Here is a 16845-nt window from a genome sequence, read left to right as displayed (position 1 = left end):
GGAATTGTGAAAAACTGAGTTTAAATGTATTTGGCTAAGGTGTATGTAAACTTCCGACTTCAACTGTATGTACTATATAAGGATAATGACACTGTAAGACATATTTACAACATGCTCACAACCTGCCATTGAAAATTATATTTACCATCTATTTCTATTCATCACTTTAAAAATAACAGTTTTGAAATGTCTTCCTTGTATTTTTAGCTATTAGATTAAATGGTTGTTAAAATGACTACATGGTGAGCCTATCATTCCTTATCTGATGAATTGGTGACAAAAATGTATCAGCAAAACTGATTTTGCATTAATGACTTGGGTGAAAGATGTTTGAAATCCCAATAAATGCTCAATCAAAGGTTCTGAACATAAGAGAAGAGGCATTACAAGTGTTATAAATTTAGAGTTTTGTACTTAGAGCTTTGAAAATATACCACTTACATCTGAAAAATTTACCAAAATGATTGAAAAAAACTAATGTTTGTGTTGAAAAAATATTTGATAATGGCGCTATCTGGTGGTTGTCAAAAGAACTCAGAAAACATAGTCCTCTCTTCAGCACCAAGCCCATCCCAAGGAAATGGTACATTTCCATTAAGACTGTTGAAAACTTTGACCCTAAAGGGAGATAGGCTGGTCTCTTTCGTTGATCAAACTGATTTGACAAATCCTTTGTTTTGTGGAGGGGATAAAATAAATAGAAGATAGCTGCTCCAAGCCAAGGTGCAGTTCTTCCTCTGAACAGTAGATATCTACATGCTGCAACAAATAAAACTTCACTAGTTGCAAATGTATGTACTTAAACACAGTTTCTTAAATGGATATAATTTCCATCAGCTAAAGCCGCCCTTGGAAAGCATAGAACTGCAGCAAAATATTATGGGCTACATCAACTCACTTAGCAGACATTTCTCATTGCAATTATGCCGCTAGTAGTTTCAGATTAATACGGTTCTACAACAAAAGAAACATCAAAATGTTCCCTCATTTAGAAGTTGTGTACATTTGTTTAAGATTATTATCATAGTGTTGAAAACCATACAAAATAAAGTGTTTGTTTGTTCTCAGCTATTGGGTCAGGTTCTGAGTGCTTGTTTGTTTTTTTCTCAATTCCTTCAGGGAAACAGCACATTTTAGCAGGGGCCACAGAATATCCTAAAGCAGACAGAACTTTGTGTCATGATGGTAGTTAGGTCCAGTAGTCCTACACTATTATTACTATGTTTATTATTATTTAAAACATTTTTTTTATTTAACCTTTATTTAACTAGGCAAGTCAGTTAAGAACACATTCTTATTTACAATGACTATGTAGGCCTATACAGTAAATCTCCCACACCCAGCATGCTGCAAAACCTTTAGTAAAACAGTAGCCTAAATACAGTTTATTTGTCAGCTTGCAAACCTGCAAACTGACTTTGCACTGAACTATGCCCCAGAGAGCTATCATTAATGGAATGTGAGGTCAATAGTGATAACACAATAAAGACTATAGTTCAAGTACTGTGCCAGATTTCATGTTCTTGCTGTACTTTATACCCTTATCAATGGGATACATTTCAGAGTAGGCTATGATATGGTGATAACAATTGCTAAAATAAAAAGTCCATCACTTTCAAACAACCAGGTCAGGTCATGTCTGAAGACCCAAAATAAATATGAAGTTCTGTAGTTGGCTAATATTGTCTTACTGGCTTTGTTATTTCTGTGGATTGTGTGGGTTTACAGTTGAGTTGAACAATAGTCCTGGTCCATTTCGATTATACAGTATATCTCTCCTTGTTCCACTCTTATTTGTTCAGAATCTAAGAAACGGATAGTTGAAATAGTGACGCAAGCTCCCACTTAGTCCTAAAATGCAGGAGCCTTTCTTAAATTGCTTTCAATTTTAACTGTAGGAACCATTGAGCTATAAAATAACCAAAAATATTTAAAGCTCGTGCCCAACTTTTAAAGGGACGTTCTGTTTGACGTAAATCCTGTTGTGAAAACGCACAATCCAATGATACGACACATCAGCTGCTAAGCACCTATTTTCCCGCGCGCACAGTAAAGGTTGGTTGACTCGTGAGTTTGACCTAATTGGCACTCTGCCAACGCAGTGAGCGCTCATGAAGGCCAAAGATCTGGAACATTTGTATAACAGGAATTCAGAGAGCGCGTGCGTAGCCAAAAACCTGACCATTCTTAAAAGGATTCACATGAAACAAACATAGTAGCCAACATGTTGTTTACACCATCTAATAGCAAAATAAGGATTGTGTTTGCTGTCATTCTGTTTTATGATAAGTATATATACAACTAAAAGCACATTTCTATTAATGAACAAAAATATAAATGCAAAATGCAACAATTTCAAAGATTTTACTCAGATGATCCAGCAGGTGAAGAAGCTGGATGTGGAGTTCCTGGGCTGGCGTGGGTACATGTGGTCTGCGGTTGTGAGGCTGGTTGGATGTACAGCCAAATTATCTAAAATTACGTTGGAGGCGGTTTATAGTAGAGAAATTGACATTCAATTCTCTGGCAACAGCTATATTGGACATTCCTGCAGTCAGCATGCCAATTGTATGCTCCATTAAAACTTGAGACATCTGTGAAATTGTGTTGTGTGACAAAACTGCACATTTTAGAGTTGCCTTTTATTGCTCCCAGCACAAGGTGCACCTGTGTAATGATCATGCTGCTTAATCAGCTTCTTGATATGCCACACCTGTCAGATGGATGGATTATATTGCAAAAGAAGAAATGCTCACTAACAGGGATGTAAACAAACAAACAAACATTTTAGAGAAATAAGCTTTTTGTGTGTGTGGAAAATGTCTGTAATCTTTTATTTCAGCTCATGAAACATGGGACCAACACTTTACATGTTGTGTTTATATTTATGTTCAGTATACATAGGCCTACATGAAGAAAATGTTTGTAGGGTAGGCTATTATGAGAAAAAGTGTTCACTAGCAACAAATGATAGGCTATGCGCTGCGTTCATATGCTTGTCGGAGCTTCCTATTTCCTACCTGTGATGTCGGAAATACGACTTCGTTTCATTCATGTACTTTTGGTCGGAACAATTCTTCAACCTATAATAAGACTTTAGCTATCTTGATAAGGTTGATAGGCTAGCTAACGTTGCTTATAATTAACTTATATAGCTTTCTTAATATCTGTAGTTGTTTAAAACGGATTTGTTATCATCTTTTGTTCCCCACTTGTTAACTTATTCAGACTTGAAGGGTCTTTCAAGTGAACTTACGAGTAGGAACTAGGAACTTCCAATATCACGGATAGTACATAAACACAGCAATAGACCCGTTCTAGATACACAACAACTATAATAAAATTAAAGGAAATATGACAAGAATATAAAAAATAACAGTACTTTACAATATTGCATGGAAGAAACAAAAATGTGTTTGGCTGTGTGATGGTAACCCTTTTAGTTTACAGATAATGAACCACTAATATAAACTATGAAACATAATAAATCATTGAATATATATGATTCATATAAAACATCTGGTTTTGTATTTAATATTCCTATAAAATACTAAATTAGCCATTTATCCATGTTGACTTTAAAGTGAATAATTCCGTATATATGCCTATACGCAGAACACTTTTTTGAAGTGCCTCGAAAATTTATAGGCTACTTCTTTCCAAAAATATAATAATTCAACAACAAAACTATTATGGTTATGGTTGTTGTGCTAGGCTATATGCTTTGTGTTATTATCTAAGCGAAACATAATTCACTCAAACGTCTTACAATATTTGTAGGATATTGATGAGTTTATTGTGCCAAATTGAATGCTCAGTAAAAATGCGCATGCGCGTCAGGAGACCGCGGTAGGCCCTGCTGTTTATCCAACTCCAGTTCAACCCAGCGCAGAAAAACAAGGAGCAGGAAAATCCCGATGAACAGAGAAGGTAAGAATTACATTTTTACCGACAAAATCCACAATAATTTGGAAACGCGCCTGTCATAGTGCGGACGCAGTCATATTGAAGAGGAGTAAACGGAGATGTCTTTTTGTTGCTGCTATGTTTGCTTGATTCAGAAGGCCTGGTGACCCACATTCATAATCTAGGCTACAAATACCGGAGAGTGAGCAGCAGAACGCCGCAGATGTTTTTGAGGTTTAAATATTCCCCGGGTTTCGTATGTTTACAATCTTCTGTAATATTGTTGATATATCTGTCGCATAATGTGTTAACTTTGTTTCTATATTTAACCTGGTTGCTCGCAGTGACCCCTGTTTTGGAGTGATGAAACGCGCAGTTGGTTTCGGGTGCGCGTTTGGAATGACAGCACAGTTGCGTCTGTTTCACAGTAATTTCTAGCGATGTTCATTTTGGGGTTGAACGCTGCGGTTGTGCAGCGAAGTGGCCAGTAGCTGTGGATGCGATTGTTACGTTTTTACTGTGCAATCGGATGCTTTCTCATGGATTTGGGCTCTCCCGTGTGAAACAAATCCAAGTTACCCAGAACATTTTCACCTAGGTTCCGCGGACGCAACCTGTAAACGTAGCGAGCGGGTTGATCCAGTGAGAAATTCAAATCAATATTATGCAGAGGAAATCCGTTGGCTATAACGGGGATGAACATTTAGCATGAGCTTGAATGGGTTTGTCAGTGATCAGATATGCTGCCAATGGGCATAATGGACACTGTAATCAAGAATGAGCTACAGTTACAATTCGAACCTCGGATTTTGGCTCATAGAATGAGGGAGAGCATTGTGCGCCAGTAAACAACTAAATAGCTGCAGTTTGGAACATTTGAGAAAAATACACAAAATGTAGGCTATGGGTAAAAAAATGCAGAACACTTATAGTTGTAAGCAGATACAGTGGATCTTGTAAGCAACATTTTGAGCATATATACTGAACACAAATATAAATGCAACATGCAACAATTTCAAATGTTTTACTGAGTTACACATCATAAAATGAAATCAGTCAATTGAAATAAAATCATCAGGCCCCAATCTATGGATTTCACATGACTGGGCAGGGGTGCAGCCATGGGTGGGCAGTGGTGCAACCATGGGTGGGCATAGGCCCACCCACTGGGGAGCCAGGCCCAGCAAATCAGAATTAGTTTTCCCCCACAAAATGGCTTTATTACAGACAGAAATACTCCTCAGCGTATGGTAGAGAAATGAACTCTCAATTCTCTGGCAACAGCTCTGGTGGACATTCCTGCAGTCAAGCATGCCAATTGCACGCTCCCTCAACTTGAGACATCTGTGGCATTGTGTTGTTTGACACCACTGCACATTTTAGAGTTGCCTTTTATGGTCCCCAGCACAAGGTGCACTTGTGTAATGATCATGCTGGTTAATCAGCTTCTTGATATACCACACCTGTTAGGTGGATGGATTATCTTGGCAAAGTAGCAATGCTCAAATTGGTGGAGATTTTGAGAGAAATTTGGAACATTTCTGGTATTAAAAAATAAATAATTCAGCTCATGAAACCAACACTACGCGTTGAGTTTATATTTTTGTTCAGTGTATATGGCTTTTGACTCGGCTACAATGTATTCCACTGGTAAAAGTCTAAATGGCTTTAGGTTACTCAACTGATTGGGTTACTAGAACTATCTGACCATCTTCGTTCTATTATTTTACTGCCTTGATGTAGGCTACAAATGTTGTTTATTTATGCACGGAATGCCTGACAAATGCAATTTGGGTTCACTGGCTCCTGTGATGCTCAGTAGTGTTGGATAGCCTTGAAAACATACCGATATGTTTCTTAATCAGCTGTAAAACAAGCAATTCCATGGTAGGTAACTGTGACACAAGACTCAGATTTGTCACTTTAAAATGTATGTTAAACAAAAACCAATGATTGCAAAGTTAAACAAACCATACAACTCTATACACAATTTTAGTAACAGAGTGATGCACTGTTTGTGCAGTCATTGTTAATAAACTTTGCATCTGCACTCAGTTACTGTGTAATTGCCCAGTATCATCTAACAATGGCCAATGTTTGCCAAGTCCAGGATGGATACGTCATCTGTTATTGATAAGTTGCCCTCTGACTTATGCCGATCCAATATCTACACTGACGGATGCAGCGTGTAACCAATGCTGAAACATCCATTTAACCATGCAAATGAAATAACAAGTTGTTCAGTGGCTCTATGGTTGAACAAGTTGAGGGCAGGCCATGGTTAGTAATTCCTATTCTGTAATGGAATAAAGATTCCGCACACTCAGGATCAATGCACAAATTTAATTTAATTAGGCTAAGCTTTCAGTCGCAAGACCTTCATCAGAGCATACACATTCTTATCATTCTTAATAGTTATCCACTCTGAGCTGTATCTGTTTTGTTGACAGTACTAGAGATACCTAGTTTGCCCTGCATCTTGTGATATCTTTAGTGCAGCGTCTGTGTGACTTGTCTGAGTGACCTTAGTGTTGTTTGTGTTTAGGGAGTTTGTGGAGAAGTTGTCCTTGAGTACTGCACAGAGTATGGCCTTTATGGCCCTTGGCAGCTCTCTTCCCTCAAACCATCATTGGGTGCCACGTCACAGCTCTCACACAATATTGGGCAGGAAGCCATAACCTGCTGCACAGTAGCCTGTTGTCTGAATTCTAGAAACTGCACAGTGACTTTTGGTTTGACCGTGACCAAGTTAGGTGTGTCAGTCGCTCCCCAAATAGTACACTGTTTATTTCTTAGCCTAAACCTTGTATTCTTAGAAACTGCACAGTAAGGAAATATGTTTGAGGCGAGGTGCATTTTGACACCTAGACTCCGGCATACAATATTAGCTGCCCTCAGATGGAGTGACGTATGGTGTTGTTCATTTGATGCCAAGATAAAATCAAATCAAAGTTTATTTGTCACGTGTGCCGAATATAGCAGGTGTAGACCTTACAGTGAAATGCTGACTTAAAGGCTCTAACCAACAGTGCAATAAAAAAAAGGTATTAGGTGAACAATAGGTAAGTAAAAAATAAAAACAACAGTAAAAAGACAGTGAAAAATAACAGTAGTGAGGCTATAACAGTAGCGAGGCTATATACAGGCACTGGTTAGTCGGGCTGATTGAGGTAGTATGTACATGTAGATATGGTTAAAGTGACTGCATATATGATAAACAGAGAGTAGCAGTAGTGTGAAAGAGGGGTTGGTGGGGGGCGGGACACAATGCAGATAGCCCAGTTAGCTAATGTGCGGGGGCACTTGTTGGTCGGGCTAATTGAGGTAGTATGTACATGAATGTATTGTTAAAGTGACTATGCATATATGATAAACAGAGAGTAGCAGCAGCATAAAAGAGGGGTTTGGGGGGGCACACAATGCAAATAGTCCGGGTAGCCATTTGATTACCTGTTCAGGAGTCTTATGGTTTGGGGGTAAAAGCTGTTGAGAAGCCTTTTGGTCCTAGATTTGGCATTCCGGTACCACTTGCCATGCGGTAGTAGAGAGAACAGTCTATGACTGAGGTGGCTGGGGTCTTTGACAATTGTTAGGGCCTTCCTCTGACACCGCCTGGTGTAGAGGTCCTGGATGGCAGGCAGCTTTGCCCCAGTGATGTACTGGGCCGTACGCACTACCCTCTGTAGTGCCTTGTGGTCGAAGGCCGAGCAGTTGCCGTAGTAGGCAGTGATGCAACCAGTCAGGATGCTCTCTGTTGCAAGTCCCATTGATTTGAAGGTGGGGTGAATTAGCTGGCTAGTTGATTGCCAGTCTTTTGCTTTTAAAGAAGCACAACACAACAGCCTAGGGATCTCTAAGCTGAACCTGACAGCTGATTCACTGCAGCAGGGCATGGCAGCTCAGATCGTATGCCCACCGACTACAGTTACATTACAGCCTGATAGTATTATGTCCTTAGGGCTTTTGATCTTGGAGCGTGTTATTAGTTCTTCACTGCAAAATACCTTTGACTGTCTTGAAATCAATTGCAGTGTTAAACAATCGATCCAAACCTTTGTGAAATGTGTACATAATAAGCTGTGGAGTTCGGGAATTGATCCATGATGTGGGGGTGTGATGACTTCTCTGTTGGAAATAATTAATGAGGAAACACACAAACAGAATGTCCTTTTTAAAGGTGGCAGAGTGAGGAGAGATAGAAACAGGCATGTGGTAGTATGGCTGTAAGCCCACATCCCTTGTGTAGCTACTCTGAACTTACACTCATTTTCATTATGATCTTCCAGTAGAATGGAGGCTGATATGCAAATCCAGCTCGTTCCAATAAGCCTACTTGACACTTCTGTTCCCTTTTTAGGTATAGAGGTGGTCTTTTCCAGTAATGTATCTAGGTCTAACTCAGTGTAGGACACCACCTCTCTTCTTGGGATGCTTGTCAACCGTTTGATGCGAACTGACCACTCTGTGTCATGATGTTCAGGAAGCAATGGACGCAGATGGCTTTTTCTACTAGCATAAGCTTGTCTCTGGCATTTGTACGCTATTGTGGTGCTGCCTGAAATTACAGCCTTTGTTATAGCAGAGCACCAACGCTTTCGTCACCGACAACACAATATGTCACGTCTTTGACCATCGTCTGAAATAGCAAGCCTTTAGCTAAATGTTTGATTTAATGAGCATCTTATTGGAAAGGATCATTTGGCCTTTTGTTTTAACGCACAACACATCCATTTCATCCTTTGGTGTTGAAGTTCATTGCTCTTATATAGCATTGACTTCATCTTCAAATTGTCGGGTTTAATGTCTTTTTCTCTTATGTTTTCCTTGTATATTGCTAGAAGTTTGAGGGTAGGTTAACTTTAGTCTAGCACTACCTAGGTCAGACATAAATGTCAGTGGTGACGGTGGATATTCTGTGTAGAATGTGATCTCCACTCAAGTGGTGCCCTCCTCTACAGTGGTAATGGCTGTCAGACTGGCTCTGTCTTTGTGCAAAGAGGATGGAAACAGGGATTAGTTTGCTTTCATCAGAATGTAGCCTAATTTCCTTGATTTATTATAGCACTGGAATTGATTGTGTGTGTTTCTGACTGGTGTGTGACTACTGTGGGAGCTTCAGGATGACCCAGATGTTTTAGTTGTGATTCATCTCTAATCAAAACCTCTGGGAGTAGCAGAGCAGGCAGGACGACTCTCTGGGCTGACGGTTCTAGAACAGAACCATCAGCACTGCGCTTCTCTCACATGGCACCACCTTGTCCTCTGAAAACATACACAGTCCACCACAGCCAACCCCAATGAAACCCAAATCTACACCATAACACCATCCTCGGTCCAACAGCTTATTGGATTAATATAAACCAAAACTGCGGACTTAAGAGCAAGAAAGAATGTGATGGGTGTTTTGAGGCTGTTTTCCCAAATAGTGGATTGTATTAGGCTAGTATCCAATTCCCTCTGGGTCTCTGCCTGCTAAAGACTGAATTCTGGCACGATACATTGTTTGTTTCTTTGGCTGGTCACAAGGACATTTGAGAAGCTTCAGGAGGGTCATGTCACAAGAATGTTAGGTAACAACTGTTTCATATTCCTACCATGTAGACTATCCCAAACCACAGCGCAATCTTGATATAATTTGAGTATGATTATCATTGGCCTTTGTTTTTCTATTTTCCATGTGGACATTTTGAACAAGGCGGATGTGCTGAGACCACAGTCTGCAGAGGGTTAGTTGCCTTACAAGACATCTCTTAAAGTGAAGGAAGTAAGGAGATGAGGAAAAAGGCTGCATGGATTTTGAGGAATGTACAGTCTGTATGCAAGGATTCCATTTAGACTGGCACCATTGGTGTGACGGTCTGAATAATTTCTGCATAAACGCTGTGACGAATTTAGTTTATGTGTATTTGTAATTTAGATTTGATCTAGCTATGTGGCAGCCTATTGGGGGATGGGTTTCTCAATGCTGGTCTTTGGGTTTGCCGAAGTAAAGTCGTTGGTAGAATGTGTCCAGGTAATAAGTGAAAATGGTGTTGCGTAAGTGTTTTGGGATCATGGCCTGATTTAAAAATATATATATATACACTGCTCAAAAAAATAAAGGGAACACTTAAACAACACAATGTAACTCCAAGTCAATCACACTTCTGTGAAATCAAACTATCCACTTAGGAAGCAACACTGATTGACAATAAATTTCACATGCTGTTGTGCAAATGGAATAGACAAAAGGTGGAAATTATAGGCAATTAGCCAGACACCCCCAATAAAGGAGTGATTCTGCAGGTGGTGACCACAGACCACTTCTCAGTTCCTATGCTTCCTGGGTGATGTTTTGGTCACTTTTGAATGCTGGCGGTGCTCTCACTCTAGTGGTAGCATGAGACGGAGTCTACAACCCACACAAGTGGCTCAGGTAGTGCAGCTCATCCAGGATGGCACATCAATGCGAGCTGTGGCAAGAAGGTTTGCTGTGTCTGTCAGCGTAGTGTCCAGAGCATGGAGGCGCTACCAGGAGACAGGCCAGTACATCAGGAGACGTGGAGGAGGCCGTAGGAGGGCAACAACCCAGCAGCATGACCGCTACCTCCGCCTTTGAGCAGGAGGAGCACTACCAGAGCCCTGCAAAATGACCTCCAGCAGGCCACAAATGTGCATGTGTCAGCATATGGTCTCACAAGGGCTCTGAGGATCTCATCTCGGTACCTAATGGCAGTCAGGCTACCTCTGGCGAGCACATGGAGGGCTGTGCGGCCCCACAAAGAAATGCCACCCCACACCATGACTGACCCACCGCCAAACCGGTCATGCTGGAGGATGGTGCAGGCAGCAGAACGTTCTCCACGGCGTCTCCAGACTCTGTCACGTCTGTCACATGTGCTCATGTGCTCAGTGTGAACCTGCTCTCATCTGTGAAGAGCACAGGGCGCCAGTGGCGAATTTGCTAATCTTGGTGTTCTCTGGCAAATGCCAAACGTCCTGCACGGTGTTTGGCTGTAAGCACAACCCCCACCTGTGGACGTCGGGCCCTCATACCACCCTCATGGAGTCTGTTTCTGACCGTTTGAGCAGACACATGCACATTTGTGGCCTGCTGGAGGTCATTTTGCAGGGCTCTGGTAGTGCTCCTCCTGCTCAAAGGCGGAGGTAGCGGTCCTGCTGCTGGGTTGTTGCCCTCCTACGGCCTCCTCCACGTCTCCTGATGTACTGGCCTGTCTCCTGGTAGCGCCTCCATGCTCTGGACACTACGCTGACAGACACAGCAAACCTTCTTGCCACAGCTCGCATTGATGTGCCATCCTGGATGAGCTGCACTACCTGAGCCACTTGTGTGGGTTGTAGACTCCGTCTCATGCTACCACTAGAGTGAGAGCACCGCCAGCATTCAAAAGTGACCAAAACATCACCCAGGAAGCATAGGAACTGAGAAGTGGTCTGTGGTCACCACCTGCAGAATCACTCCTTTATTGGGGGTGTCTGGCTAATTGCCTATAATTTCCACCTTTTGTCTATTCCATTTGCACAACAGCATGTGAAATTTATTGTCAATCAGTTTTGCTTCCTAAGTGGACAGTTTGATTTCACAGAAGTGTGATTGACTTGGAGTTACATTGTGTTGTTTAAGTGTTCCCTTTATTTTTTTGAGCAGTGTATATATACACAGTATATCACAAAAGTGAGTACACCCCTCACATTTTTGTAAATATTTGAGTATATCTTTTCATGTGACAACACTGAAGAAATGACACTTTGCTACAATGTAAAGTAGTGAGTGTACAGCTTGTATAACAGTGTACATTTGCTGTCCCCTCAAAATAACTCAACACAGCCATTAATGTCTAAACCGCTGGCAACAAAAGTGAGTACACCCCTAAGTGAAAATGTCCAAATTGGGCCCAAAGTGTCAATATTTTGTGTGGCCACCATCATTTTCCAGCACTGCCTTAACCCTCTTGGGCATGGAGTTCACCAGAGCTTCACAGGTTGCCACTGGAGTCCTCTTCCACTCCTCCATGACGACATCACGGAGCTGGTGGATGTTAGAGACCTTGCACTCCTCCACCTTCCGTTTGAGGATGCTCAATAGGGTTTAGGTCTGGAGACATGCTTGCCCAGTCCATCACCTTTACCCTCAGCTTCTTTAGCAAGGCAGTGGTCGTCTTGGAGGTGTGTTTGGGGTTGTTATCATGTTGGAATACTGCCCTGCGGCCCAGTCTCCGAAGGGAGGGGATCATGCTCTTCAGTATGTCACAGTACATGTTGGCATTCAAGGTTCCCTCAAAGAACTGTAGCTCCCCAGTGCCGGCAGCACTCATGCGGCCCCAGACCATGACACTCCCACCACCATGCTTGACTGTAGGCAAGACACACTTGTCTTTGTACTCCTCACCTGGTTGCCGCCACACACGCTTGACACCATCTGAACCAAATAAGTTTATCTTGGTCTCATCAGACCACAGGACATGGTTCCAGTAATCCATGTCCTTAGTCTGCTTGTCTTCAGCAAACTGTTTGCGGGCTTTCTTGTGCATCATCTTTAGAAGAGGCTTCCTTCTGGGACGACAGCCATGCAGACCAATTTGATGCAGTGTACGACGTATGGTCTGAGCACTGACAGGCTGACCCCCCACCCCTTCAACCTCTGCAGCAATGCTGGCAGCACTCATACGTCTATTTCCCAAAGACAACCTCTGGATATGACGCTGAGCACGTGCACTCAACTTCTTTGGTCGACCATGGCGAGGCCTATTCTGAGTGGAACGTGTCCAGTTAAACCGCTGTATGGTCTTGGCCACCGTGCTGCAGCTCAGTTTCAGGGTCTTGGCAATCTTCTTATAGCCCAGGCCATCTTTATGTAAAGCAACAATTCTTTTTTTCAGATCCTCAGAGAGTTCTTTGCCATGAGGTGCCATGTTGAACTTCCAGTGACCAGTCAGTATGAGGGAGTGTGAGAGCGATGACAGCAAATTTAACACACCTGCTCCCCATTCACACCTGAGACCTTGTAACACTAACGAGTCACATGACACCGGGGAGGGAAAATGGCTAATTGGGCCCAATTTGGACATTTTCACTTAGGGGTGTACTCACTTTTGTTGCCAGCGGTTTAGACATTAATGGCTGTGTGTTGAGTTATTTTGAGGGGACAGCAAATGTACACTGTTATACAAGCTGTACACTCACTACTTTACATTGTAGCAAGGTGTAATTTCTTCAGTGTTGTCACATGAAAAGATATACTCAAATATTTACAAAAATGTGAGGGGTGTACTCACTTTTGTGATATACTGTATATATATATACACAAAATAATGATAGCCTGACTATCTTGGGATAAATAGGTAAAAGATCTATTGAATACTGTTTCTGATGTTGATGTCATTGTCTACTGTTGAACTTGTACTTGTTTTTGTTTGTGTTGTTGGTGTATTGATATGATGTAGGCTAGTCTTAGAAAGCTTGGACATACTGAGGGCTCCTTGATGACTTTGCCAGAGCAGTCTGTCTGTATCTTGCATCTCCAGAGAGCACACTCTTCCTCATTCAGCAGTCTGTAACTGTGGGAATTTCCCCTATAGCCAATGATCTCACTGTCTGGGCTACAGCAGACAGACAACCGCTGAACTGATGTCTCCTTCCACCCTCCCTCCATTCAGCCCCATGACTGAGTTTGATGATATGAACATTAGGCCTAATGGAGTAGATCTCAGCAGGAATACATTGTTGCTGGGCTGTAGTTGGTCATCTGTAGGGTAAATTCAAACCTTTTGGGAAAACTCTGCAACAAGTATTGGGATTAATGGCTCAAAACTGAAGAAAATTGTGCCTTTGATAAATTGACATCCCTGATAATCATCACCATTGGCTGTGATGCTATTAAATTAGAAGTTTAATTGTCATATGCAGACAGTGTTTGGCAGAGCGTACCACCCTCTGTAGCGCTTTGCGGTCCCTGGCTGTGGAGTTGCTGTGACGCAGCCCGACAGTATGCTCTCGATGGTGCCCCTGTAGAACACGGAGTGCCCTCGGAGACAGTCTACATTTCTTCAGCATCCTGAGGTTGAAGACTCTGTCGTGACTAGTTCACCATGGTGTTGGTGTGGTTTGACCATCTCAGCTCCTCGGAGATGTGTACGCTGAGGAACTTAATGTTTTTGACTGTCTCCACGGTGATCCCGTTGATGACCAGGAATACGACTTAACCGAATTGGATCCTTTGTTCGTACCCCCCAGGGCAATTGAACTTATCCCAGAGGCTGCTCCAAGACGCCGCTGGCAGAGAAGGGGTATTCGGGGTGGACTTCTAGTCCGACTCAGGAGGCGGGCACACCATCCACCGCTTCCGATTAGATTACTCGCTAATGTTCAGTCTCTGGACAATAAAGTAGACAAGCTCAGGTCGAGGATCTCCTTCCAGAGAGACATCAGGGACTGTAACATACAGAATCATGGCTCTCTCGGGATATACTGTCCCCGTCCATACAGCCATCTGAGTTCTCAGTTCATCAAGGCAGAAAGGAATAAAGAACTCTCTGGGAAGAAAGGCGGTGGTGTATGTTTCATGATTAACTACTCATGGTTTGATTGTGATACCATACAGAAACTCAAGTCCTTTTGTTCACCCGACCTAGAATACCTCACAATCAAATGCCGACCGTATTACCTTCCAAGAGAATACTCTTCAGTTATAGTCACAGCCATGTATATTCACCCTCAAGCTGATACCACGACGGCCCTCAAGGAACTACACTTGACTTTATGCAAACTGGAAACTACATCCTGAGGCCGCATTTACTGGTGCTGGGGATTTTAACAAAGCACATTTTGAGAAAAACACTACTGAAGTTCTATCAACACATTGACTGTAGTACTCGCTTAGGAAAAACATTAGATCCCTGCTACTCGCCTTTTCAAGACTCCTACAAGGCCCTCCCTTTGGCCCTCCCTTTGACAAATCAGATCACGACTCCTTTTGCTTCTCCCTTCCTATAGGCAGAAACTTGAACAGGAAGTACCCGTGCTAAGGACTATTCAAGTCTGGTCCGACCAATCGAAATACATGCTTCAAGATTGTTTTCATCATGCGGACTGGGATATGTTCCGGGTAGCTTCAGAGAATAACATTGACGTTTACCCGGACACTGTGACTGAGTTCACCAGGAAGTGTATAGGGATGTTGTTCCTACGGTGTCTATTAAAACCTACCCAAACCGTGGATGGATGGCAGCATTCTCGCAAAACTGAAAGTGCGAACTACCGCATTTAACCATGGCAAGGTGACTGAGAATATAGTTAAATACAAACCGTGTAGTTATTCCCTCCGTAAGGCAATCAAACAAGCAAAACGTCAGTACAGAGACACAGTGGAGTTCAAATTCAACAGCTCAGACACGAGACATATGTGGCAGGGTCTACTGACCATCACAAGATTACAAAGGGAAAACCAGCCACGTTGCGGACATCGACGTCTTGCTCCTAGACAAGCTAAACGCCTTCGCCCGTTTTGAGGATCACACAGTGCCACCGACGCGGCCCGCTCCCAAGTACTGTGGGCTCTCATTCTCCGTGGACGACGTGAGTAAGACATTTAAGCGTGTTAACCCTCGCAAGGCATGTTAACCCGGCCCAGACAGCATCCCAAGCCGCGTCCTCGGAGCATGTGCAGACCAGCTGGCTGGAGTGTTTACGGACATATTCAATCTCTCCCTATCCCAGTCTGCTGTCCCCACTTGCTTCAAGATGTCCATAATTGTTCCTGTACCGAAGAAAGCAAAGGCAACTGAACGAAATGACTATCGCCACGAAGCACTCACTTCTGTCATTATGAAGTGCTTTGAAAGGCTAGTTAAGGATCTGTTGTGTCTTTGGCTATGCCGGATTAAGTGATATGACATGCTATTCTATAAAATAATTTCTCTGTAATTAATATTACCTGACTAAGCTAATCAGGTAAATGTAATTAACTAGAAAGTCGGGGCACCACAAAATAATGTTTATAGAGCTGTTATCATCCGAATAAACTCTTAAAGACCTAGTAATCGTTTACATCAGTAGCAGTCAATATTTAATCCTCACCTTATTCAGTCCCATCTGAAAGTTGTAAATTCGAACCCTGGCTAACAAGTTGAATAAGCAATACAAAATTTGGTTTAATTATTTATTTACTAAATAGCTAACTAATCACACATAATTACATCTACACAGAATGGATCATACATTGATTACAAATTATGTCATAAAGGAAAACGTCCCTAGCGGACGGAACAGATATGACGGCTGGTTACACAAAGAAAGGGGGTTGGGTTTTGAATGAAAGAGCGGGAAGAATGAGGAACAAAAATATCTCTATCGATCTCTATCGGGCCGTAGGCAGCTATGCTATCGTAAATACAGTATCTTATGCATTCTAAATAACCGCTCATTTGAAAAAGGAAAATGCAATAAATATTTACTCTGAGCTGCGCTTCGGTAGATTGGTCGTAGATCGGCCGGGTTGTTCAGCATGGATCTCTTGTCCTCTGAAGAATGTCTCTGGTGGTAAACTGGAAACGTTGTAGTATCGTTGTGTGTATTAGACTGGATACGTCGTCCGTCCTTTCCCATCCCACGTTTACAGCGGCTGCTGCTAACTCAACGGCTAGGAGGTATCACTTCTGGAGTGAATCAGAGTTCAAAGTTCATACCAGGTTGCCATACTTTTAAGCTCGTGCTATATTCTGGCTGGTATAGTCGAAATTCATCCTTTCGGCGTGTTGATCGTCATCTTCACGTTGAAATTCGATGCTATTTTCGTTAGGTTCTTGTCGTTCAAACAGAGCTCACGCTGAGGTTGGCTTAGTTCTGTAGGTGATCTTTGTCCTTTCAACGTGAGGACCGCAAGTCCTCACGTCCTTGGAACAGAAAGTTGAATTTTCGTCAACGGGTTTATATTGTGGTGAA

General features: G+C 42.3%; 1 protein-coding gene across 5 annotated transcripts in view; it reads left to right on the top strand.

Annotated features, from left to right (window-relative positions):
* The first annotated feature begins 3844 nt into the window (after positions 1-3844).
* Positions 3845-16845, top strand: part of LOC120054929 (circadian locomoter output cycles protein kaput-like) — a 47338-nt gene continuing 34337 nt past the window's right edge. For all 5 annotated transcript variants that reach the window (XM_039002669.1, XM_039002672.1, XM_039002670.1 and 2 more), the window contains exon 1: positions 3845-3930. The gene's annotated coding sequence lies outside the window, so the exon portion shown is untranslated. The remainder of the gene's footprint in view (positions 3931-16845) is intronic.

This window comes from Salvelinus namaycush, chromosome 10 (genome assembly GCF_016432855.1).
Source record: "Salvelinus namaycush isolate Seneca chromosome 10, SaNama_1.0, whole genome shotgun sequence".
Lineage (NCBI taxonomy): Eukaryota > Metazoa > Chordata > Actinopteri > Salmoniformes > Salmonidae > Salvelinus > Salvelinus namaycush.
The sequence above is the reverse complement of the archived record's forward strand: the minus strand, read 5'-3'. Positions and strand labels throughout refer to the sequence as shown.